Source organism: Pan troglodytes, chromosome 5 (genome assembly GCF_028858775.2).
Source record: "Pan troglodytes isolate AG18354 chromosome 5, NHGRI_mPanTro3-v2.0_pri, whole genome shotgun sequence".
NCBI lineage: Eukaryota > Metazoa > Chordata > Mammalia > Primates > Hominidae > Pan > Pan troglodytes.
The window spans coordinates 8,230,335-8,257,627 of record NC_072403.2 but is presented as its reverse complement, the minus strand read 5'-3'; the positions used below and the strand labels follow the sequence as shown (position 1 = coordinate 8,257,627).

Here is a 27,293-nt window from a genome sequence, read left to right as displayed (position 1 = left end):
GGTTCAATGGCACTCAATAAATATTTTAAAATAGTAAAATTGAAGGCAACATTCTTAAATGTCCCAAGACAATATCCTGTCTCACAGGCATTAGGATTAGTACTCAAGGAAGAGAATTTCTGGTAAAACACTGATAGAGCTTAGTATAGCATACTTCACAATAGTCTGGAAGAGATTACTAAGAGCTCACCCACTAGGGATTAAAGCCAACATTTTCTGAACAGGCTGATGATTAGGTTATTAAGGATAATCTGGTCCTTGATCCAGTAGTGATTCTCTACCATCAACAACTTAATGATGGGTAAGCTACAAGGAACCATAAAAAAAGAAATAAAACACATTCCAATCCCTTCTGGTGATGCATACCTCGTTGTTCTAGGCAAACATGAGATATCCAGCTGTTAAAAGTTGTTATCTGAATTTTAGAAGGGCAATAAAATGTATGCTTATAAGGAATGAAGTGTTATACCTGTTTTTGGAGAATATACCCTGTTTTACTTTTTAGGGAGATATTAAAATCATTTTGTTTTCTTGAAAACTTGAATTTGTGAGTTCCTAAGATATGAGTAAGCCACACTTAACATCTGTGGGGGCCCATTTAGACCCCCAAAGTTGGCATAAAGATCATTTTAAAGTGAAAACATTTGAGCTACAGAATATGCTGAAAGGAATCTTATCTGAACATCTCTGATCTGACTATAGCAGACCCTCCCCAAAATACAGCTACCATTAGCCACCCTCCAAGGGAGCTTCCTGCTAATTCAGCTGCCAAAGAGACAGACTGTCCATTCCTATTAGCATCAAAAAGCCCAGTAGTACTTTCCCATTGTTCCCCTTCAAGTTCTAACACCACAAGCCCCTCCCCTCCCATTAAATTGTTATATAAATTCTTATCTCCGGTTATTCAGTGAGTTGCTCATCATTGAGCAACTCTCAAATGCACATGGAAACAAACCTTGTCTTTTTTCTTATTAATCTATTGTCAGTGAATTCGCAGGCCTCCAACCACTGGAACCTCAAATGGTAGAGGAAAGAGTTCCTCCCAAAACTATCTAAGACTCTCTAAGATTATTCTGCCACAAAGACATAAATTGGGGTGGGGAAGGGAATCCAATAAAAATCGTAGACTTGAAGGTATAAAATAAACTTGCTCAGGATAAAACAGAGTAAGTTAGATAGAGTAAGGCTCATAGTTTTAGCCAGATGTGGAAAATTATTTTTGATTTTCTCCTGTGTTCAGGGTCTGTATTACTCAGGGTTCTCTAGAGGGACAGAACTAAAGGAATATATATATATATATATATATATATATATATATATATATATATATATATATATATCTCTGAGTTTATTAAGTACTAACTCACATGATCACAAGGTCCCAGAATAGGCCATCTACAGACTGAGGAGGAAGAAGAGCCAGTCCAAGTTCCAGAACTGAAGAACTTGGAGTCCGATGTTCAAGGGCAGGAAGCATCCAGCATGGCAGAAAGATGTAGGCTGGGAGGCTAGGCCAGTACCTTTTTTCACATTTTCTGTCTGCTTATTATATTCTAGCCATGCTGGCAGCTGATTAGATGGTACCCACCCTGATTAAGGGTGGGTCTGCCTTGCCCAGCCCACTGACTCAAATGTTAATCTCCTTTGGCAATACCCTCACAGATACACCCAGGATGAATACTTGGTATCCTTCAATCCAATCAAGTTGACACTCAGTATTAACCATCACAAGTCCACCGTTTGTCAACTTGAACCCATACACATCTCCTGAGATCATACATAATATTCAAATAAAGACAATAATAAGGTCATAATTATGCCTAACATAACTATCCTTCATACAACTGGAAACACACCAATCCCCAACCCAAATACTATTACATAAAGTTAACAATACTTAAATGTTGATGTCAAGTCAATAAATCTTACATCACATGATAAAGGAGAAAGGAAACAAAATAAAGATATTTTCTTAGTACAAGTGTATACATGCAAAAACATGTTTTTAACAAAAGAAGGAGTAAATACTCATGACAATTACAGTCCTGGTTTCTGCAGCTGGTCACGTGGTCGTAGCTGGTATTGATGACCACCTTCTTCTACTACTCATTCTGTATTCCGTTTGCCTTCAACAAGCACCTCAGCAGGCTGTGGTTTTTTCCCTGGTGGAGTGACCCAAACTTTCATTCCTGAAGGGTCTGGGTCATTTGTAGTCCTGCCTGAATTGGGCTGTTGTAGTTTCCCATTGACCTTAATCACAGGGCATGGTAATACTAAGAGATGTCCTAATGGATCTTCTGTATTCCATGCTTACTCTTCCTTACCTCTGCTGTGGAGTAGTAGACTGATTTCATCTTGATAGTCCAGGTCAATCATCTCAGTCAACACTGTAACTCCCTTCTTAGCCTGTTGATTTAAAGATAGCAGGAGTCCAAAGTGTCCAGGTGGCAATCTTAACTTCCAGTTTAATGGAATTGTTGTTGTGTCTCCTGGTGGCAGCATTCCTCCCTCTGGAACTAAGACCTCTAGGCCAACAGAACGTAATGTCATGGGAAGAGGAAGCAAAAATTTTGCTGGTGGATCACTAGGGGTGATGGTGAGTGGTGCCACTTCCACTTCCACCTCTTGATTCCTGGACCTGTGAGTCCTGGCTATGGGAGAAACAGTACCATATATTAAACGCTGATTCAGAGCATACATGGCCTGCTGGAGAACTTTGCCCCCATCCTGCAAAGTATTTTCACCTAGTTGGCATTGCAATTGTGACTTCAAAAGGCCATTCCTCCATTCTATCAATCCAGCTGCTTCAGGATGATGGGGAACGTGGTAAGACCAGTGAATTTCATGAGCATGGAGCCCACTGCCACACTTCTTTAGCCATAAAGTGAGTGCTTTGGTCAGAGGCAATGCTGTGTGGAATACCATGATGGTGGATAAGGTATTCCGTGAATCCCTGGATGGTAGTCTGGGCAGAAGCATTGAATGCAAGATAGACAAACCCATATTTGGAGTAAGTGTCTATTCCATTGAGGACAAACCTCTGCCCTTTTCATGATGGAAGAGGTCCAATATAATCAACCTGCCACCAGGTAGCTGGCTGATCACCCCCAGGAATGGTGCCATATTGAGGGCTCAGCGCTGGTCTCTGCTGCTGGCAAATTGGGCAGTCAGCAGTGGCCATAGTCAGGTCAGCCTTGGTGAGTGGAGGTCGATGTTGCTGAGCCCATGCATAACCTCCATCCCTGCCACTATGGCCACTTTGTTCATGGGCCCATTGGGCGATGACAGGGGTGGCTGGGGAAAGAGACTGAGTGGTGTCCACAGAACAGGTCATCCTATCCACTTGATTATTAAAATCCTCCTCTGCTGAGGTCACCCACTGATGAGCACAAATGTGGGATACAGATATCTTCACAGTTTTTGGCCACTCAGAGAGGTCCATCTGCATACCTCTTCCCCAAATGTCTTTGTCACCAATTTTCCAATCATGCTTCTTCCAAGTCCCTGATCATCCAGCCAAACCACTGGCTACAGCCCATGAATCAGTATATAATCACACATCTGGCCATTTCTCCTTCCATGCAAAGTGCACAACCAGGTGCATTGCTCAAAGTTCTGCCCACTAGGAAGATTTCCCTTCACCATTGTCCTTCAGGGATGTCCTAGAAAGGGGCTGTAGTGCTGCAGCTGTCCACTTTCAGGTGGTGCTTGCATATCACGTAGAACCATCTGTGAACCAGGCTCTAGTTCTCTTCCTCTCTTCTCTTCCTCTGTCAACTGAGCAAATGGAACTCCCCATGAGGCCATTGGTGCAGGCTGGGGGAGAGAAGGCAGGGTGGCAGGAGTGGAGAACATGGGCATTTGAGCCACTTCATCATGTAACTTACTTGTGCCTTCAGGACCTGCTTGAGCCCAATCACGTTATATACCACTTTCATTTGGAGATGGTATGCTGCTGTGCACAACCCACTTAATGGCTAGATGGGTCAGAAAGCACCCAGTTCATGACAGGCAGTTCAGGTCCTATGCTGACTTGATGACCGATAGTCAACTGTTCAGTTTCCACCAAAGCCCAGTGACAGGCAAGAGCTGTCTCTCAAAAGGAGAGTAGTTATCTGCAGAAGATGGCAGGGCCTTGCTCCAAAATCCTAGAGGCCTCTTCTGTGATTCACTTATGGGGGCCTACCAAAGGCTCCAAACAGCATCCCTATCTGCCACTGACACCTCAAGCACCATTGGATCTGCTGGGTCATATGGCCCAAGTAGCAGAGCAGTTTGCACAGCAGCCTGGATCTGCTGTAGAGCCTTCTGTTCTGGACCCCACTCAAAACTGGCAGCATTTTGGGTCACTTGACAAATGGGCCAGAGTAACACATCCAAATGAGGAATGTGTTGTGTGCAAAATCCAAATAGGCCCACTAGGCACTGTGCCCCTGCCTGGGTTGTAGGAGGGGCCAAATGTAGCAACGTAACCCTCACCTTAGAAGGAATGTCTCGACAGACCCCACACCACTGGACTCCTAGAAATTTTACTGAGGTGGAAGTTCCCTGAATTTTACCCGGATTTATTTCTCATCCTATGGCACACAAATGTCTCACCAATAAGTCCAGTGAGTTTACTACTTCTTGCTCACTGGATCCAAACGGCATAATGTCATCAATGTAATAGACCAGTGTGATATCTCGTGGAAGCAAAAAGCGATCAAGGTCTCTCCGAAAAAGATTATACCACAAAGCCAGAGAGTTGATATATCCCTGAGGTAGGACAGTAAAAGCATATTGCTGGCCTTGCCAGCTGAAGGCAAATTGCTTCTAGTGGGCCTTATGAACAGGAATGGAAAAAAATGCATTTGCCAAGTCAATGGTGGCATACCAGGTACCCGGAGATGTGTTAATTTGCTCAAGCAATGAAACCGCATCTTGTACAGCAGCTGCAATTGGAGTCATCACTTGGTTAAGCTTACAATAATCCACTGTCATTCTCCAAGACCCATCTGTCTTCTTCACAGACCAAATGGGAAAGTTGAACAGGGATGTTTTGGGAATCACCACCACTGCATCTTTCAAATCTTTGATGGTGGCACTAATCTCCACAGTCCCTCCAGGGATGTGATGTTGTTTTTGATTTACTATTTTTCTAGGTAGAGGCAGCTTTAATGGCTTTGATTTGACCTTTGCCACCATAATAGCCCTCACCCTACCAGTCAGGAAGCCAATGTGGGGGTTCTACCAGCTGCTAAGGATGTCTATGCCAAATATGCATTCTGACACTGGGGAAATGACCACAGGATAAGTCCAGGGAACCAGCGCACCCAATGTTAAGTCAGACCTGAGCTAAAACTCCATTAATTACCTGATCTTCATAAGACCCTACTTCAATTGGAGGACAACAATGACGTTTTGGGTCCCCTGGAATCAATGTGAGCTCAGAGCCAGTGTCCAACAGTTCCTCAAATATCTGATCATTTCCCTTTCCCCAGTGCACAGTTACCCTGGTAAAAGGCCAGAGGTCTCCTTGAAGAAGGATGGGTGAAAGATTCACTACATAAATTGTTGGTAACGTAGTGGGGTCCTTCCTGAAGGGTACCTGGCCTCCCCTTCATTCAAGGGGCTCCAGGTCTGTAAACTGGCTCAAGTCTGGAAATTGAGGGGCTGTGATTCTCTCTTTTTATAATTCAAATCAGTATTTTGTCCATTCGACCTAGAAGTTTTCTGCTTTTATAAATTAAGCAGAAATGCAGTAGGCTTCCTGTCGATTTAACTTCTAGAAACACCATAATTAATTAGCCACTGCCAGAGCTCTACATGAGTCAGACTATTCTTTTTGTTTTTTTTTTTTTTTTAGTACTTTAAGTTCCAGGGTACATGTGCACAACATGTGGGTTTTTTTTTACATAGGTATACATATGCCATGTTGGTTTCCTGCACCCATTAACTTGTCATTTACATTAGGTATTTCTCCTAATGCTATCCCTCCCCCATACCCCCACCCCATGCCAGACCCCAGTGTGTGATGTTCCCCGCCCTGTGTCCAAGTGTTCTCATTGTTCAATTTCCACCTATAAGTGAGAACATGTGGTGTTTGGTTTTCTGTTCTTGCGATAGTTTGCTCAGAATGATGGTTTCCAGCTTCATCCATGTCCCTACAAATGACATTAACTCATCCTTTTTTACGGCTGCATAGTATTCCATGATGTATATGTGCCACATTTTCTTAATCCAGTCTATCATTGATGGACATTTGGGTTAGTTCCAAGTCTCTGCTATTGTGAATAGTGCCACAATAAACATACGTTGCATGTGTCTTTATAGTAGCATGATTTATGATCCTTTGGGTATGTACCCAGTAATGGGATGGTGGGTCAAATGATATTTCTAGTTCTAGATCCTTGAGGAATCACCACACTGGGTTCCACAATGGTTGAACTAGTTTACACTCCCACCAACAGTGTAAAAGCGTTCCTATTTCTCCACATCCTCTCCAGCACCTGTTGTTTCCTGACTTTTTAATGATTGCCATTCTAACTGGTGTGAGATGGTATCTCATTGTGGTTTTGATTTGCATTTCTGATGAGAAATGCATGAGCATTCAGTGACGATGAGCATTTTTTCATGTGTCTGTCAGCTGCATAAATATCTTCTTTTGAGAAGTGTCTGTTCATATCCTTTGCCCACTTTTTGATGGGGTTGTTTGATTTTTTCTTGTAAATTTGTTTAAGTTCTTTGTAGATTCTGGGTATTAGCCCTTTGTCAGATGGGTAGATTGCAAAAATTTTCTCCCATTCTGTAGGTTGCCTGTTCACTCTGATGATAGTTTCTTTTGCTGTGCAAAAGCTCTTTAGTTTAATTAGATCCCATTTGTCTATTTTGGCGTTTGTTGCCATTGCTTTTGGTGTTTTAGTCATGGAGTCCTTGCCCATGCCTATGTCCTGAATGGTATTGCCTAGGTTTTCTTCTAGGATTTTTATGGTTTTAGGTCTAACATTTAAGTCTTTCATCCATCTTGAATTAATTTTTGTATGAGATGTAAGGAAGGGATCCAGTTTCAGCTTTCTACATAGGGCTAGCCAGTTTTCCCAACACCATTTATTAAATAGGGAATCCTTTCCCCATTGCTTGTTTTTGTCAGGTTTGTCAAAGATCAGATGGTTGTAGATGTGTGGTGTTATTTCTGAGGCCTCTGTTCTGTTCCATTGGTCTATTTCTCTGTTTTGGTACCAGTATCATGCTGTTTTGGTTACTGTAGGCTTGTAGTATAGTTTGAAGTCAGGTAGCATGATGCCTCCAGCTTTGTTCCTTTTGCTTAGGATTGTCTTGGCAATGTGGGCTCTTTTTGGTTCCATATGAACTTTAAAGTAGTTTTTTCCAATTCTGTGAAGAAAGTTATTGGTAGCTTGATGGGGATGGCACTGAATCTATAAATTACCTTGGGTAGTATGGCCATTGTCACGATATTGATTCTTCCTATCCATGAGCATGGAATATTCTTCCATTTGTTTGTGTCCTCTTTTATTTCATTGGGCAGTGGTTTATTGTTCTCCCTGAAGAGGTCCTTCAAATACCTTGCAAGTTGGATTCCTAGGTATTTTATTCTCTTTGTAGCAATTGTGAATGGGAGTTCACTCATGATTTGGCTGTTTGTCTGTTATTGGCGTACAGGAATGCTTGTGATTTTTGCACATTGATTTTGTATCCTGAGACTTTGCTGAAGTTGTTTATTAGCTTAAGGGGATTTTGGGCTGAGACGATGGGGATTTCTAAATATACAATCATGTCATCTACAAACAGAGACAATTTGACTTCCTGTTTTCCTAATTGAATACCCTTTATTTCTTCCTCTTGCCTGATTGCCCTGGCCAGAACTTCCAACACTATGCTGAATAGGAGTGGTGAGAGAGGGCATCCCTGCCTTGTGCCGGTTTTCAAAGGGAATGCTTCTAGTTTTTGCCCATTTAGTATGATATTGGCTGTGGGTTTGTCATAAATAGCTCTTATTATTTTGAGATATGTTCCATCAATACCTAGTTTACTGAGAGTTTTTAGCATGAAGGGCTGTTGAATTTTGTCAAAGACCTTTTCTGCATCTATTGAGATAATCATGTGGTTTTTGTCTTTGGTTCTGTTCATGTGATGGATTACGTTTATTGATTTGAGCATGTTGAACCAGCCTTGCATCCCAGGGATGAAGCCGACTTGATCTTGGTGGATAAGCTTTTTGATGTGCTGATGGATTCGGTTTGCCAGTATTTTATTGAGGATTTTCGCATAGATATTCATCAGGGATATTGGTCTAAAATTCTCTTTTTTTGTTGTGTCTCTGCCAGGTTTTGGTATCAGGATCATGCTGGCCTCATAAAATGAGTTAGGGAGGACTCCCTCTTTTTCTATTGATTGGAATAGTTTCAGAAGGAATGGTACCAGCTCCTCTTTGCACCTCTGGTAGAATTCGGCTGTGAATCTGTCTGGTCCTGGACTTTTTTGGTTGTTAGGCTATTAATTATTGCCTCAATTTCAGAGCCTGTTATTGGTCTATTCAGGGATTCCACTTCTTGCTGGTTTAGTCTTGGGAGGGTGTATGTGTCCAGGAATTTATCTATTTCTTCTAGATTTTCTAGTTTATTTGAGTAGAGGTGTTTATAGTATTCTCTGATGGTAGTTTGTATTTCTGTGGGATCGGTGGAGATATCCCCTTTATCATTTTTTATTGCGTCTATTTGATTCTTCTCTCTTTTCTTATTAGTCTTACTAGCAGTCTATCAACTTTGTTGATCTTTTTAAAAAAACAGCTCCTGGATTCAGTGATTTTTTGAAGGGTTTTTTGTGTCTCTATCTCCTTCAGTTCTGCTCTGATCTTAGTTATTTCTTGCCTTCTGCTAGCTTTTGAATTTGTTTGCTCTTGCTTCTCTAGTTCTTCTAATTGTGATGTTAGGGTGCCAATTTTAGATCCTTCCTTCTTTCTCTTGTGGGCATTTAGTGCTATAAAGTTCCCTTGACACACTGCGTTAAATGTGTCTGTATTAAATGGAGTCTGTATTAGTACCCCTTTCCAGTAACAATACCTACAGATTTGGATGAATTCTTCCCTTGTTGAGATCCTCAAGATATCCTAGGGTCCTGGGCCTGCCAGGAAGTGACATTCTTTTCTCACCTGTAAGGCCCAGAACCCTGTAAGCCAGGTATCAGTCCAGTTTTTCCAAAGGGAAGACAGATTAATTGGCATTATAAAATCCACCTTCGTTTCTTTTTTAAGTTTTTATTTTTTTTGAGACAGGGTCTTGCTCTGTCACCAAGGCTGGAGTGCAGAGGCGCCATCTCAGCTCACTACAACCTCTGTCTGCCTGCAACCTCCGCCTCTCTGCATCCTCTGCCTCCCAGGCTCAAGCCATCCTCCCACCTCAGCCTCCTGAGTAGCTAAGACTACAGGCGCGCCTTACCATGCCTGGCTAATTTTTTGTATTTTTTTTTTTTTTTTTGTAGAGACGAGTTTTCACCATGTTGCTCAGGTTGGTCAAAAACTCATGAACTCAAGCAATCCACGTGCTTCACCCTCCCATAGTGCTGGGATTACATTATAGGCATGAGCCATTGGGCCTCAACCTTAGTTTCTTGAAGCTGCTTGTGATAGAGACAGTAGACAGTGAAGAGTCCCCAGTGAAACCCCACCTTCAGGCCTAAAACAGCCTGAAGGCTGAAAGATTGGACTGCTGGTACCAGATGAAAAACACGACCCAGAGGGAGAACTGCCCCTGTTTGCCCACCCTTTCCCAACTGATTCTTTCTGAATAATGCCCACATGTGCACTGGAGGAATGGGGTGGAGTGACCAGGAATTTGCACCTTACACAGGGGGAGGAGTCTGGCTCTTCGGCTCATGTGTGGGGGCCGGATATTCAATCTGAGAGGTGGGAGGCCATTGGCAGGACACCCCTCACTTTGCTGAAAGTTTTTTTTTTTTTTCCTTTTTGCCCAATATATTCCACTGTCCTCACCCTTCAGAGTGTCCACATGCCTAATTTTTCCTGGTCGTGGCACAAGAATCCAGATTTAGCTTAACTAAGGAGCAAAAATTCTGCATCGCTTGGTCATATCTGATCTATACACATTCTCAAGTACGACGTTCCAGTCAAAACCTTGGTTATAAAACCAAAGCTTCCAATTATGTTTTGTTACGAAGAGAACAGATTCTTATTGAACTTACATAAATAACTTTACTGCCATGAAAAAAGGACAGTCACTAATAGCTTCTGAATTCTGGATGGGTCAAGTAGGGAGAAAAAGTAATTGTATTTTGTTTATAAAGGAGTAATCTACCAAGCTGCTGTAAGCAATAGGTAGTCTAAGAGAAAAGAGAAAAATTTCCTTAAATCTGGAAAACAAAACCAGCAATGATTCAAATAAAATGTCATGAGTTCATTTAGTCTCATGTAACTAATTCTTGTTCTGCTAGATTTTGGTTCTAGCAATTTTATGAACCCAAGAGTTTCCTTATCAGAGTTCTGGAAATCCTTACCCAATTCAAGGTATAACAAAGTTACCAGAAACCTGAACCTATCAGTTATTTTCATGAATCTACTTGAAGATGAAATACTTTCAGACTACACTTACTTGTAAATGTAAGGTTCTTGTATTGGTTCGAACACCGTCTCAAAAAAAAAGAACTGCCCAAAACTGGGTAATTTATAAAGGAAAGAGGCTTAATTGACTCACAGTTCAGCATGGCTGGGGAGGCCTCGGGAAACTTAAAATCATGGCAGAAGGTGAAGGGAAATCCAGGCACCTTCTTCACAAGGCAGCAGGAAGGAGAATTGCCGAGCAAAGGGGGAAAAGCCCCTTATAAAACCATCAGATCTTGTGAGAACTCACCCACTAGCGTGAGAACAGCATGGAGGAACTGCCCCCATGATTCAATTACATCCACCTGGTCTCTCCTTTGGCACGTGGGGATTATAGGTATTATGGAAATTTCAATTCAAGATGAGATTTGGGTGGGGACACAAAGCCTAACCATATCATTCTGCCCCTGGCCCCTCCCAAATCTCAGGTCTTTTTCACATTTCAAGACCAATCATGCCTTCCCAACACTCCCTCGAAGTCTTAATTCATTCCAGCATTAACCCAAAAGTCCAAGTCCAAAGTCTCTTTGAGACAAGGTAAGTGCTCTCCACCCATAAGCTTGTAAAATCAAAAGCTGAACAATTGATTTACAGCCTTGTTGCCACGGGTGAGACCGCCAGTTGGCCCATTACTCAATACAACCATCACAACCAGATGTGCAGACCTCTATACCCTACCCCTCACGTGCTTTACCCAGCCCAGCCTGTATACCCTACCCCCAACATCAATTCTTGCACTTTGCCTAATAAAAATCCCAACCTTTTCAAAGAGTCAGTGAGGGAATTCTCTCTCTCTTGTGCTGCCTCCCTTATGCCCATGCATAAGCTCCAGTGAAGTCTCAGGAAAACTCTTTGGGCCTCATGTCAGTTTCTATTGCATTGAGAGCCCAAGAACCCATAGTTTCTAACAAGCCTAGACAATGCAGTGTGAACCCCCTGGAAAAATTTTAAAAACAAAAGGAAGAACTTGGTGTAAGAACCAGGTTGGGAGGAGAGAAGGGTGTGTCTTACGTTAATGAATTCAATTTGGGATTTTAAAGAATAATTCTTTAAGATAGTCCCCAAATCCCTATCTAGACGCCTCTCCTTTGTTTGGTGAAATAAGTCAATGGAGTTTGCTGAAAGATCAGCCACAGGACGTGATCACAAAAGGCAGAGGAGTGAGACAAAGAAAGCTAAATGGTTTAGTCTACATGATAAAGAATTAAGAGTGAAACTCTGTCTAAAAAAAAAAAAGAATCTGGAGTTTCCTGAAAAAACTTTCAGATAGAGGGATAGGACCTTGCAACCCAGTAAACTGGAACCCATGGTGCGAAAGCGGGTTGGGGAGATGAGAGTGACTGAGGAAATGAGAACAAGGAAGTCTAACTATTGGTGCTTGCTTATCCTCATTACCACTGCCCCTGCCCGCCCCTGCCACTGCCTCCAAAGAAGCTTTTTGGTACAGGGGTGCACTACACAACTACCATATGTTAGTGATAGTTTGTGGGAATTTAGAACAACACAAAAACCAATGCTATATCCCACATTAGTTGGGAAGAGGAGAGGTGGAAACAGGAGGAAGGATAAACTGAGATGGCATTTAGTAGGGGCACAGGAAACAAAGGGCAAAGACCAGGAGAATTCATAGAAATAGAGGAATAAGGCGATGGAGCTCCAACTACTTTCATTTTAGTATAGTGTGACCATCCCCCCCCCACCCATACACACATATGTATACATAAGGTGGGTGAGCTGGAGTCATTTGAGAGCCCGAAGTGTGATTGTGTTAAATCAAGGTGTCTCTAAACCAGTTTGAACTTCTGAATGGATTCCCTACTGTAAGGAGCTCCTTCCTGTTACCTAAATCCTTTTCAGAATACAAGTCCTTTGCCAAGTGTATACTCTGCAAATATTTACTTCAAGTGTGTCGTTTGCCTTTGCTCCCATTATGGTGTCTTTTGAGAAACAGCAGCTCTTATTTTTCTTGGAGCCCAATTTTTCAATGTATCAATAAAGTGTGATGAATACTTTTTTAATGAAGTCTTTGCCAACCCCAAAGTCATAAAGATATTCTCTTATGCTTTCTTCTGAAAGCTTTGTTAGTTTAATCTGTTATATTAGGTCTAAAATCCTTCTTGTGGTTTTTGTAAAGAAGAAGCGTTCTGGATACATGTATTTTACTTATAGATATCTGATTGACACAGCACCATTTATTGGGAAGACCATACCCACTGCACTACAATAACACCTTTATAAAAAAAATCAATAGTGGTCATTTCTGGATTTTCTATTCTGTTATCTAGTCAGCTTGCCTATCTGTGCTAATACCACACTGTCTTAATTACGATCACTTTAAGTTTTAGAATCTAGTAGTAATATCTATAAATCTTCTTCAAGCACACCTTTGCAATATGTGGCACATTTGTTTTTATATATATTTTAGAATCAGCTTATTTTTATATAAACCTGCTGGGAGTTTGATTAGGATTAGATTAAATCTATCGATTTGGGGGGAACTAAAATCTTTACAATCGTGAGTCTTCCAACCCATTAACATGATATAACCCTCCATTTATTTACAGCTACTTAAAAAGATCTTTTATATCTTTGATTAGATTTATTCTAAGGTTTTTAATTTTTTGTAAGTAATATCATCTTCCTTATTTCTTTTTTTGTTACTTTGTTGCTAATATTTAAAAAATTGATTTTTTGTATGTTGATCTCATTTCACAAAATTGTTAAATTTACTTATAGTTATTCTACATTAATAACTATAATTCTTTTTTTTCTTTTTAAATTTCAATAGCTTTAGGGGTACAAGTGGTTTTTGGTTACATGGATTAATTGTATAGTTGAAAGTCTGAGAGTTTAATGTACTGTCACCTGAGTAGTGGACACTGTACCCAATATGCAGTTTTTTATCCCTTATCCTCATTTCACCCCTCCCCCTTCTCAGTCTCCAATGTCCATTCTACCACTCTGTATGCCTTTGCATACCCATAGCTTAGCTCCCATTTATAAGTGAGAAAATACGGTATTTGTTCCATTCCTGAGTTACTTCACTTAGAATAATGACCTCCAGCTCCATCCAAGTTGCTGCAAAAGACATCATTTCATTTTTTCGTGGCTGAGTAGTTCTCGATGGTGTATATATACCACGTTTTCTTTATCCATTCATCAGCTGATGAACACTTAGGTTGGTTCCATATCTTTGCAATTGTGAATTGTGCTGCAATAAACATATGTGTGCAGGTGTCTTTTTTTGAAATAATGACTTCTTTTCCTTTGGGTAGATACCCTGTAGTGGGATTGCTGGATCAAATGGTAGATCTTTTTTTTTTTTTTTTTTTTTTGAGACAAGGACTCAGTCTGTCACTGAGGCTGGAGTGCAGTGGCATGAAAATGGCTCAGTGCAGCCTCTACCTCCTGAACTCAAGCAATCCTCCCACCTCAGCCTCCTGAGACCACAGCTCATCTCCTAGCTGGGACCACAGGCTGGCAACTCCTGTGGCTAATATTTTACTTATTTGTTTGTATTGACATGGTCTCACCATGTTGCCCAGGCTAGTCGGGAACTCCAGGGATCAAGCAATCCTCTTGCCTTGGCCTCCCAAAATGCTAGGATTACAGGCGTGAGCCACCGCGCCTGGACTAGATCTACTTTTGGTTGTTTGAGAAATCTCCACGCTATTTTTATAGTACTAATTTACATTTCCACCAGTAGTGTATAAGCATTTGTAGTTGGGTGAAGTGGCTCATGACTGTAATCCCAGCACTTTGGGAGGCTGAGGTGGGAGGATCACTTGAACCCAGGAGTTCAAGGCCAACCTGGGCAACATAGTGAGACCCTGTCTCTACAAAAAAAAAATTTTTTTAAATTAGCCAGGCATGGTGGCACATACCCATAGTCCCAGCTACTTGGGAGGCTGAGGTGGGAGCATCACTTGAGCCCAGGAGCTTGAGACTGCAGTGAACCATGTTCATGCCACTGCACTCCAGTCTGGGTGACAGAGTGAGACCCTATCTCAAAACGAAAAACAACAAAAAAACATCATTCCCCTCTCACCACATCAATGCCAACATTTGTTGTTTTTTGACTTTTCAATAATGGCCATTCTGGCGGGGGTAAGATGGTATCTCATTGTAGTTTAATTTGCATTTTCCTGATGATTAATGATGTCGAGCATTTTTTCATGTTTTTTGGTCATTTGTACATCTTCTTTTGAGAAATGTCATTTGCCCAATTTTTGATGGGATTATTTGTTTTTTTCTTACTGATTTGTTTGAGTTCCTTGTAGATTCTGGATATTAATCCTTTGTTGGATGCATAGTTTTCAAATATTTTCTCCCATTCTGTGGGTTGTCTGTTTACTCTGATTATTATTTTTGCTATGCAGAAGATTTTTAGTTATAATTAGGTCTCATTTATTTATTTTTGCTTTTGTTGTATTTGCTTTAGGCATCTTAGTCATAAATTCTAGGTTTTCCTAGGTTTTCTTCTAGATTTTTTATGGCTTCAAGTCTTAGATTTAAGACTTCAATTCATCTTGAGTTGATTTTTGTACATGATAAGAGATAGGGATCCAGTTTCTTTCTGCTACATGTGGGCATCCAGTTTGCCCAGCACCATTTATTGTATAGGGTATCCTTCCCCTAATTTATGTTTTTGTATGCTTTGTCAAAAATCAGTTGGTTGTAAGTGCATGGCTTTATTTTTGGGTTCTCTACTGTGTTCCATTGGTCTATGTATTTACTTTTATACAAGTACCATGCTGTTTCGGTTACTATAGTCTTATAGTATAATTTGAAGTTTGAGTAATGTGATAACTCTAGATTTGTTCTTTTTGTTTAGGATTGCTATTCAGGCTCTTTTTTGGATCCATATCAATTTTGGGATCAATTTCCTAATTCTGTGGAAAACGATGTGGTATTTTGATAAGAATTACATTGAATCTGTAGATTGCTTTGGGCAATATGGTCATTTTCACGATATTGATCCTTTCAATCCATGAATATGGGATATATTTCCATTTGTTTGTGTCATCTATAATTTCTCTCAGCAATGTTTTGTAGTTATCCTTGTAGAGATCTTTCATCTCTTTGGTTAAGTATCTTCTTATGTATTTTTTTTCTTTTGCAGCTATTGTAAAAGGGATTGAGTTCTTGATTTGATTCTCACCCTGGTTGTTTTTGGTGTATAGCAGTGCCACTGTTTTGTGTACACTGATTTTGTAATCTGAAACTTTACTGAATTCATTTATCAAATACAGAAGTCTTTTGGAGGAGTCTTTAGGGTTTTCTAGGTACACAGTCGTATCATCGGAAACCAGGGATAGTTTGACTTCCTCTTTTCCAATTTGGATGCCCTTTATTTCTTTCTCTTGCCTGATTGCTCTGGCTAGGACTTCCAATAACTATAATTCTAAGATTCTTTCTGTGGTCTTTTGAATTTTTGTAAGTACAACATGTTGTTGACTGAAAATTTCTCTTACTCCCACTTCTTTTTATATGTGATAAATTAAGTTGATTTTTCTTTTTTCTTTTTTTTTTCTAATTATACTTTTAAGTTCTGGGGTACATGTGCAGAATATGCAGGTTTGTTACGTAGGTATACACGTGCCATGCTGGTTAGCTGCACCCATCAACCCGTCATCCGTATTAGGTATTTCTGTTAATGCTATCCCTCCCCTAGTCCCTGCCCCCTGAGAGGCCCCAGTGTGTGATGTTCCCCTCCCTGTGTCCATGTGTACTCATTGTTCAACTCCCATTTATGAGTGAGAAAATGTGGTGTTTGGTTTTCTGTTCTTGTGTTTGCTGAGAATGATGGTTTCCAGCTTCATCCATGTCCCTGGAAAGGTAAGGAACTCATCCTTTTTTTTATGGCTGCATAGTATTCCATGGTGAATATGTGCCACGTTTTCTTTACACAGTCTATCATTGATGGGCATTTGGGTTGGTTCCAAGTCTTTGCTATTGTGAATACTGCATATTGTTTATGCAATAAACATACGTGTACATGTGTTTTTATAGTAGAATGATTTATAATCTTTTGGGTATATACCCAGTAATGGGATTGCTGGGTCAAATGATATTTCTAGTTCTAGATTCTTGAGGAATCACCACACTGTCTTCCACAATGGTTGAACTAATTTATACTCCCACCAACAGTGTAAAAGTGTTCCTATTTCTTGACATCCTCTCCAGCATCTGTTGTTTCCTGACTTTTTAATGATCGCCATTCTAACTGGCGTGAGATGGTATCTCATTTGGTTCTGATTTGCATTTCTCTAATGACCAGTGATGATAAGCTATTTTTCATATGTTTTTTGGCCACATAAATGTCTAATTTTACAAAGTTCCCATTCATATCCTTTACCCACTTTTTGACAGGGTTGTTTTTTTCTTGTAAATTTGTTTAAATTCTTTGTAGAGTCTAGATATTAGCCCTTTGTCAGATGGATTGCAAAAATTTTCTCCCATTCTGTAGGTTGCTTGTTCACTCTGATGACAGTTTCTTTTGCTGTGCAGAAGCTCTTTATTTTAATTAGATCCCATTTGTCTATTTTGGCTTTTGTTGCCATTGCTTTTGGTGTTTTAGTCACAAAGCCTTTGCCCATGCCTATGTACTGAATGGTATTACCTAAGTTTTCTTCTAGGGTTTTTATGGTTTTAGGTTTTACGTTTAAGTCTTTAATCCATCTTGATTTAATTTTCGTATTAGGTGCAAGGAAGCGATCCAGTTTCAGCTTTCTGCATGTGGCTAGCCAGTTTTCCCAACACCATTTATTAAATAGGGAATCCTTTCCCCATTGTTTTTGTCAGGTTTGTCAAAGATCAGATGGTTGTAGATGTGTGGTGTTATTTCTGAGGCCTCTGTTCTGTTCCATTGGTCTATATATCTGTTTTGGTACCAATATGCTGTTTTGGTTACTGTAGCCTTGTAGTATAGTTTGAAGTCAGGTAGCGTGATGCCTCCAGCTTTGTTCTTTTTGCTTAGGATTGTCTTGGCTATGTGGGCTCTTTTTTGGTTCCATATGAAATTTAAAGCAGATTTTTGTAATTCTGTGAAGAAAGTCAACGGTAGCTTGATGGGGATAGCATTGAATCTATAAATTACTTTGGGCAGTATGGTCATTGTCAGGATATTGATTCTTCCTATCCATGATCATGGAATGTTTTTCCATTTATTTGTGACCTGTCTTATTTCCCTGAGGAGTGGTTTGTAGTTTTCTTTGAAGAGGTCCTTGAAATCCCTTGTAAGTTATATTCCTAGGTATTTTATTCTCTTTGTAGCAATTGTGAATGGGAGTTCACTCATGATTTGGTTCTCTGTTTTTCTGTTATTGGTGTATAGGAATGCTTGTGATTTTTGCACATTGATTTTGTATCCTGAGACTTTGCTGAGGTTGTTTATCAGCTTAAGGAGGTTTGGGGCTGAGACAATGGTGTTTTCTAAATATACAATCATGTCATCTGCAAACAGGAACAATTTGAATTCCTCTTTTCCTGTTTGAATACCCTTTATTTCTTCGTCTGGTCTGATTGCCCTGGCCAGAACTTCCAATACTATGTTGAATAGGATTGGTAGGAGAGGGCATCCTTGTCTCGTGCTGGTTTTCAAAGAGAATGCTTCCAGTTTTTGCCCATTCAGTATGATATTGGCTGTGGGTTTGTCATAAATAGCTCTTATTATTTTGAGATATGTTCCATCAATACCTAGTTTATTCAGAGTTTTTAGGATGAAGGCTGTTGAATTCTGTCAAAGGCCTTTTCTGCATCTATTGAGATAATCGTGTGGTTTTTGTCATTGGTTCTGTTTATGTGATGGATTACGTTTATTGGTTTGCATATGTTGAACCAGCCTTGCATCCCAGGGATGAAGCCAACTGGATCTTGGTGGATAAGCTTTTTGATGTGCTGCTGGATTTGGTTTGCCAGTATTTTATTGAGGATTTTCGTTTCGATTTTCATCAAGGATATTCACCTGTAATTTTCTTTTTTTGTTGTGTCTCTGCCAGGTTTTGGTGCCAGAATGATGCTGGCCTCATAAAATCAGTTAGGGAGGATTCCCTCTTTTTCTATTGTTTGGAATAGTTTCAGAAGGAATGGTACCAGCTCCTCTTTGTACCTCTGGTAGAATTTGGCTGTGAATCTGTCTGGTCCTGGACTTTTTTTGGTTGGTAGGCTATTAATGACTGCCTCAATTTCAGAACTTGTTATTGGTCTATTCAGGAATTCCACTTCTTCCTGGTTTAGTCTTAGGAGCGTGTATGTGTCCAGGAATTTATGCATTTCTTCTAGATTTTCTAGTTTATTTGCGTAGAGGTGTTTATAGTATTCTCTGATGGTAGTTTGTATTTCTGTGGGATCAGTGGTGATATCCCCTTTATTATTTTTTATCGCATCTATTTGATTCTTCTCTCTTTTCTTCTTTATTAGTCTGGCTACCAATTTATCTATTTTGTTGATCTTTTAAAAAAAACCAGCTCCTGGATTCATTGATTTTTTTGAAGATTTTATTTTGTGTTTCTATCTCCTTCAGTTCTGCTCTGATCTTAGTTATTTCTTGCCTTCTGCTAGCTTGTGAATTTGTATGCTCTTGCTTCTCTAGTTCTTTTAATTTTGATGGTAGAGTGTCAATTTTAGATCTTTCCTTCTTTCTCTTGTGGGCATTTAGTGCTATAAATTTCTCTCTAACCACTGCTTTAAATGTGTCCCAGAGATTCTGGTACTTTGTGTCTTTGTTTTCATTGGTTTCAAAGAATATCTTCATTTCTGCCTTAATTTCGTTACTTACCCAGTAGTCATTCAGGAGCAGGTTGTTCAGTTTCCATGTACTTGTGCGGTTTTGAGTGAGTGTCTTAATCTGCAGTTCTTTATTTGCAGTTCTAATTTGATTGCACTGTGGTCTGAGAGACTGTTATGATTTCCATTCTTTTGCATTTGCTGAGGCATGTTTTACTTCCAATTATGTGGTTAATTTTAGAATAAGTGCAAGGTGGTGCTGAGAATGTATATTCTGTTGATTTGGGGTGGAGAGTTCAGTAGATGTCTATTAGGTCCGCTTGTTCCGGAGCTGAGTTCAAGTCCTGAATATTCTTTTTAATTTTCTGTCTCGTTGATCTGTCTAATATTGACAATGGGGTATTAAAGTCTCCCACTATTATTGTATGGGAGCCTAAGTCTCTTTGTAGGTCTCTAAGAACTTGCTTTATGAATCTGGGTGCTCCTGTATTGGGAGCATATATATTTAGGATAGTTAGCTCTTCTTGTTGCATGATCCCTTTACCATTATGTAACGCCCTTCTTTGTCTCTTTTGATCTTTGTTGGTTTAAAGTTTGTTTTATCAGAGACTAGGATTGCAACCCCTGCTTTTTTTTGCTTTCCATTTACTTGGTAAATATTCCCCCATCCCTTTATTTTGAGCCTATGTGTGTCTTTGCACATGAGATGGGTCTCCTGAATACAGCACACCAATGGGTCTTGACCCTTTATCCAATTTGCCAGTCTGTGTCTTTTAATTGGGGCAATTAGCCCATTAACATTTAAGGTTAACATTGCTATGTGTGAATTTGATCCTGTCATTATGATGTTAGCTGGTTATTTTGTCCATTAGTTGATGCCGTTTCTTTGTAGTGTTGATGGTCTTTACAATTTGGTATGTTTTTGCAGTGGCTGGTACTGGTTGTTCCTTTCCATGTTTAGTGCTTCCTTCAGGAGCTCTTGTAAGGCAGGCCTGGTGGTGACAAAATCTCTCAGCATTTGCTTGTCTGTAAAGGATTTTATTTCTCCTTCACTTATGAAGCTTAGTTTGGCTGGATATGAAATTCTGGGTTGAAAATTATTTTCTTTGAGAATGTTGAATGTTGGCCCCCACTCTCTTCTGGCTTATAGGATTTCTGCTGAGTGATCTGCTGTTAGTCTGATGGGCTTCCCTTTGTGGGTAACCAGACCTTTCTCTCTGGCTGTAGTTAACATTTTTCCCTTCATTTCAACCTTGGTGAATCTGATGATTATGTGTCTTGGGGTTGCTGTTCTGGAGGGGAATCTTTGTGGCGTTCTCTGTATTTCCTGAGTTTGAATGTTGGCCCGTCTTGCTAGGTTGGGGAAGTTCTCCTGGATAATATCCTGAAGAGTGTTTTCCAACTTGGTTCCATTCTCCCTGTCACTTTCAGGTACACCAATCCAATGTAGTTTTGGTCTTTTCACATACTCTCATATTTCTTGGAGGCTTTGTTCATTCCTTTTCATTCTTTTTTCTCTAATCTTGTCTTCTTGCTTTACTTCATTGATATTGAATCTCTGATATCCTTTCTTCTGCTTGATCAATTTGGCTTTTGATACTTGTGTATGCTTCATAAAGTTCTCGTGCTGTGCTTTTCAGCTCCATTAGGTCATTTATGTTCTTCGCTAAACTGGTTATTCTAGTTAGCAATTCATCTAACCTTTTTTCAAGGTTCTTAGCTTCCTTGCATTGGGTTAGAGCATGCTCCTTTAGCTCGGAGGAGTTTGTTATTATCCACCTTCTGAAGCCTACTTCTGTCAATTTGTCAAACTCATTCTCCATCCAGTTTTGTTCCCTTCCTGGCAGGGAGTTGTGATCCTTTGGAGGAGAAGAGGCATTCTGCTTTTTGGAATTTTCAGCCTTTCTGCACTGGTTTCTTCCCATCTTCATGGATTTATCAACCTTTGGTGTTTGATGTTGGTGACCTTTGGATGGGGTCTCTGAGTGGACGTCCTTTTTATTGATGTTGATGCTATTCCTTTCTGTGTGTTAGTTTTCATTCTAACAGTCAGGCCCGTTTGCTGCAGGTCTGCTGGAGTTTGCTGGAGGTTTGCACCAGGCCCTGTTTTCCTGGGTATCACCAGCAGAGGCTGCAGAACAGCAAAGATTGCTGCCTGTTCCTTCCTCTGCAAGCTTCATCCCAGAGGAGCACCTGCCAGATGCCAGCCAGAGCTCTCCTGTAGGAGATGTCTGTCGACCTCTACTGGGAGGTATCTCCCAGTCAGGAGACATGGGGGTCAGTGACCCACTTAAGGAGGCAATCTGACCCTTAGCAGAGCTCAAGCACTATACTGGGAGATCTGCTGTTCTCTTCAGAGTCATCAGGCAGGACGTTTAAGTCAGCTGAAGCTGTGCCCACAGCCACCCCTTCCCCCAGGTGCTCTGTCCCAGGGAGATGGGGGTTTTATTTATAAGCCCCTGACTGGAGCTGCTGCCTTTGTTTCAGAGATGCCCTGCCCAGAGAGGAGGAATCTAGCGAGGCAGTCCGGCCACAGTGGCCTTGCTGAGCTGCGGTGGTCTCTGTCCAGTTTGAACTTCCTGATAGCTTTGTTTACACTGTGAGGGTAAAACCACCTACTCAAGTCTCAGCAATGGTGGATGCCCCTCCCCGCACCAAGCTCGAGCATCCCAGGTCGACCTCAGACTGCTGTGCTGGCAGTGAGAATTTCAAGCCAGTGGATCTCAGCTTGCTGCGCTCTGTGGGGGTGGGACCCACCGAGCCAGACAACTTGGCTCCCTGGCTTCAGCACCCTTTCCAGGGGAGTGAATGGTTCTGTCTCGTTGGTGTTCCAGGTGCCACTGGAGTATGAAAAAAAAAAAAAATTCCTGCAGCTAGCTCAGTGTCTGCCCAAATAGCCATCCAGTTTTGTGTTTGACACCCAGGGTCCTGGTGGTGTAGGCACTGGGGGGAATCTCCTGGTCTGCAGGTTGCAAAGACCATGGGGAGAGTGCATTATCTAGGCTGGAGTGCACTGTTCACAGTCCCTCCCAGCTTTCCTTGGCTAGGGCAGGGAATTCCCCAACCCCTTGTGCTTCCCAGGTGAGGCAATGCCCCACTCTGCTTCAGCTGGCACCCACTGTCCAACCAGTCCCAGTGACATAAACCGGGTACCTCAGTCGGAAATGCAAAATCACCCGCCTTCTGCGTCTATCTCACTGGGAGCTGTGGACTGGAGCTGTTCCTATTTGGCCACCTTGCCAGCAATCATGTTGATTGATTTTTAAGTGGGAAACTAACATTGCATTATTGAAATTAACCCTGACTTGTTGTGATGTACTAGTCTTTCTTATTTGGTAATTTTAAAAAGCATTTTCTTCTAGAAATTGGCCTATAATTTTCCTTTCTTGTATGTTTTAGAATAAAGATCATATTGGCCTTACAAAAAAGTGGAGAAGTGTTTCCTCTTTCTATCCCCTAAGAGAATTTATGTAAGATTGTTATTTCTTCATTTAATGTTTAAAAGAAATCACCGGTGAAACCATTGAATCTGGAGTTTTACTTGTGTGAACGTTTTTAATTATAGGTTAGGTTTTTAAAATAGATGTATGAATTTTTGTTTCTCTTTGTATCCATTTTGGTAGGCTTTGTTTTTCTAGGGATTTCTCAGTTTCACCACAATTTTAAATGACATAATTATTGATTATATTCCTTATTATCTATTCGATATCTATATAACTTGATGGATGTTTCATTTTTCTTCCTAATAGTGAAAATTTGTGTCTTTGCTTCTATTTATGACGTCATGCTAAAGGACCTATCAATTTTATTGTTCTTTTCAAATAATACACTTTGGGTTTTGTTTATTTTTTCTAGTGAACATCTGTTTTATATTTTTCTGCTCCTATATTCATTCTACATTTTAATCCCCATAAGACATTAAATTATTGACATATATGGTGAATATTTACTTACATTTACCCTCATATCATCTCTTTTTATTTTTCTTTATTATTTTCTCATGTTTCCATGCTTCTGTGTGGGACCATTTTTCTTTTGTCTGCAGAAATCCTTTTAGTATTTCTTTTAGTTCACATCTGCTAATGATGAATATTTTCACTCTTGTTTATCTAGAAATGTCTTCAATTTGCCTTCATTTTTGAATAGTATTTTTGCTTGGTACAGAGTTCTAGATGGGCAATTATTTTCTTTCAGCAAAAGGTGCTTTTCATATTTTTTCTTTTTCTTTTTTTTTAGAAATGTGGTCTAAGTTCCCCAGGCTGGTCTCAAATTCCTGGGCTCAAGTGATACTCCTGCCTCATCCTTCCATGTAGCTGAGATTACAGGTGTGAGCTACCACACCCAACTCTTTCAGCACTTTTTAAATGTTACTTCATTGTCTTCCATCTTCCATCATCTCAGCTGAGGAGTGAATTTAAGTCTTTTGTTGTTTTTACAACTACTATGCTTTTCTTAAAATCTAACTGCCTGAAAGATTTTCACTTGTCTTTGGTTTTAACAGTTTGGCTATAATGTGCTTAGGTTGTATTTTTAAAATTCATCTTACTTTGGGTTTGTAGGCTTGAATCTGAGGCCTGTCTTTCATTAATTTCAGAGAATTTTGCAGCCATTATTTATTAAAATATTGCTTCTGATCTGATATGGTTTGGCTCTGTGTCCTCACCGAGATCTCATCTTGAATTTTAATCTGAATTGTAATCCCCACATGTTCAGAGAGGGACCTCATGGGAGGTGAATGAATTACGGGGGCAGTTCCCCCATGCTGTTCTCGTGATAGTGAATGAGTTCTCACAAGATCTGATGGTTTTGTGAAGGGCTTCCCCCACCCCTTTGTTCTGCACTTCTCTCATTCTTCTTCTTCCTGCCACCATGTGAAGAAGGACATGTTTCCATCCTCTTCCACCATGATTGTAAGTTTCCTGAGGCTTCCCCAGCCATGCAGAACTGTGAGTCAATTAAACCTCTTTCCTTTATAAATTACCCAGTCTCAGGCAGTTCTTTATAGCAGCATGAGAACAAACTGATACATGACCCATTCTTGTACTTTTCTCTTTTGGAGACTTTAATTTCAAAAGTACACAGTACTCTCTTTTCTATATTACCCACTCTTTTTAAACATTATGCTTCAGTTTGCATATTTTCTATTCACTTTTCTTCTAGTTCACTACTATTTTGGTCTTGTATGGCTAATGTGCTGTTAAACTCTTTTACTGAGTACTTAATTTCAGTTTTTGAATTTTTCAGTTCCAGTATTTCTATTTTATGGATTCAAATTTTCTAGTAAAATTCTCCATTTTTCTCTATTATCTTGACATATTAATCATAGCTATCTTAAATTATTTTTCTAATAATTCTAATATTTGGCTTTCCTTGAAACTGTTTTTACTGTGGTTTTTCTATTGTTATTTTTCAGTCATAAGGTGTGCCATGCCTGGCAACTTTTTATTAAATGTCGCACATTGTGTATAAAAATGTTTAGGGGTTGTGGATGATTTTATCTTATCTTCCTTCAGTGATTACTATTTCCTTTGCTAGCAGATCAAGTAGGCTATTAATGCTTTGTTCCCATTCGAGACTGAGATGACTATAGGTTCAGTTTACTTCTAGATCAATCCTGACTCTTCGGTCATAGTATCTAGGTGTTTCACCTGAGGACTTATGGAGGCCTGACATCTAATACCTCCCTTTTCAGCAATAAGTGATTACCAAAACCTGTGCACTACTTACCAGAGGTTTTTATTTGGCCTCTAATCTCCATCCCAGCACAGCCTGAGAATTCAGCAAATGTCTTCAGGCAAGTCCAACAAAGTATCGAGGTCAGTTTCTCACTTCTCTTTCCTTATAAAAATCAAGCCTCTATGACTTTTTGTCTTTCTAGTGTGAGATGGCAAAAGGCTTCATTGGTTTCTCTGCCTCTTAGTAGCAATCCTCTTCCTGATCCCTTTGCTTGAATTCTTCTTTTATTGCTCTATACCTAGAATTTAAAAATGTCCTGAGGAAAAAAGAGACTGCATAATGTCAGCTCAATTCTCTGTATGGTTCTCCCTTCTCCAAGGTTTTGTCCCGTTAATTACTATTTTCCTCTGTAGCTCTTTGATTACTTCAAACATATATTTAAAATATATATTTTTCTAACCTCTCTAGCTGATCTTAGAAGAAACGTTATTCTGTCTGAACTATTCCGTCATACCTGAAAGTTAGTGGGTTTTGTTTGTTTGTTTTTGAGATGGAGTCTCACTCTGTTGCCCAGGCTAGATAGACGGTAATGGCATGACCTTGGTTCACTGCAACCTTTGCCACCTGGGTTCAAGCGATTCTCCGACCTCAGCCTCCCGAGTAGCTGGGATTGCAGGCACTCACCATCATGCCCGGCTTTTTTTTTTTTTTTTGAGACAGAGTTTCGCTCTTGTCACCCAGGCTGGAGTACAATGGCACGATCTTGGCTCACGGCAACCTCCGCCTCCCGGGTTCAAGTGATTCTTCTGCTTCAGCCTCTCGAGTAGCTGGGATTACACACATGCACCACCATGCCCAGCTGATTTTGTATTTTTAGTAGAGATGGGGTTTCTCCATGTTGGTCCGGCTGGTTTTGAACTCCTGACCTAAGGTGATCCACCCGCCTTGGCCTCCCAAAGTGCTGGGTTTACAGGCATGAGCCACCACGCCCGGCCATGCCTGGCTAATTTTTTTTTATGTTTTTGTAGAGAGGGGATTTAACCATGTTGGCCAGTCTTGTTTTGAACTCCTGACCTTGGGTGATCCACCTGCCTCGGCCTCCCAAAGTGCTGGGATTACAGGTGTGAGCCACCGCACCTGGCCAAGTTTTCTTTTTTAAACAAAAATTTTATAATATTCTACTCAGCTTGAGTTATTTTTTTGCCTACAGAATAAAATCCAAACTTCTTACCAGGTTAGAGAAGTTCATTTTACCACCTAGTGTTAGGAAATCTTTCTAGCTTCATCTCCTGCTACTCCCTTTCATTCACCCTGTAACTCAGTCAAATTGAACTGCTCATGAATCCTCAAATATACCATGCTTTTCCACCGTTTTAAGCCTTTCCACAAGCCATATCTCTTGCTAAAAATTCCCTTTCCCTTTTCTCTCTTCCCAAGCTACTACTGATCAGTAAGGCTCATCTTAAATGCCACTTCCTCTATGAAGCTTTGCCTGTGCTCCAAGAAAAAAGTTAGATACTCCTTCTTTTAAATATCTATGTTCATACTACTATTTTAACACTTTCTTTGTTATAATGTATGTTAATCTGTTTATCTTCTCCAGTAGACCCTGAGATACTTGAAGGTAAGAATATGACATTATGATTACTTGTATCTTCAATGTCCAGAATAGTACTTGGCATATATTAAGCTCAAGTTTAGGAGTCTTCATTGTATATAGTTCTTACTAAAAGCCCTTGGAATTCTTTTCTACCTGCTATCCCAATCAATCTACTTTTCCTCTTTTCCTTCATAGTCAAACTTTTGCCACAAATGGTCTAAAACTCTGCCTTAATTATCTCAATTTCCACAATATCAAATATTTCTTTTACTAAAATTTGGCAATTGCCCTATAACTTTACAGAAACAACACTCTTGAAATTGCCCAAAATTTCCTTCTCATTGTATACTGCGTTTTTTATTAATTGATCCTGTGAACTTCAGAATTGATGTACATCTTGTTTTAAAATCATTTGTATATAATTTATTTACCTGACAGAGTATTAAAAATTGATAGAATTTTTGTGTGTATTAATACCACAAAAAGTCTTAAACTTAGTAAGTCAGATAAAGAATGAAGGCCATCTTCAAAGATCTTACTACAGTTCTATCCTTCTATGTCTCCTTTGTATCAGCTGAGACTGCTTACTATCTTCTTCAAATCTCTTTCCTCACAGGGAAGAGACAATACCTCCATCTGGCTCTATACTACTTCTACTACTTCTATGTGTTAAATCAT

The 27,293-nt window shown here is 40.0% G+C and overlaps 1 protein-coding gene across 30 annotated transcripts in view; it reads right to left on the bottom strand.

Moving 5' to 3' along the window:
* Window positions 1-27,293, bottom strand: part of LOC134810163 (serine/threonine-protein kinase Nek4-like) — a 232,505-nt gene that overhangs the window by 169,450 nt on the left and 35,762 nt on the right. The window contains exon 6 of one of the 30 annotated variants that reach the window (XR_010157504.1): window positions 1,342-25,331. The exons of the other annotated variants lie outside the window; for them this stretch is intronic. The gene's annotated coding sequence lies outside the window, so the exon portion shown is untranslated. Of the gene's footprint in view, window positions 1-1,341; window positions 25,332-27,293 lie in introns of those variants that run through there. 30 annotated transcript variants of the gene reach the window in all.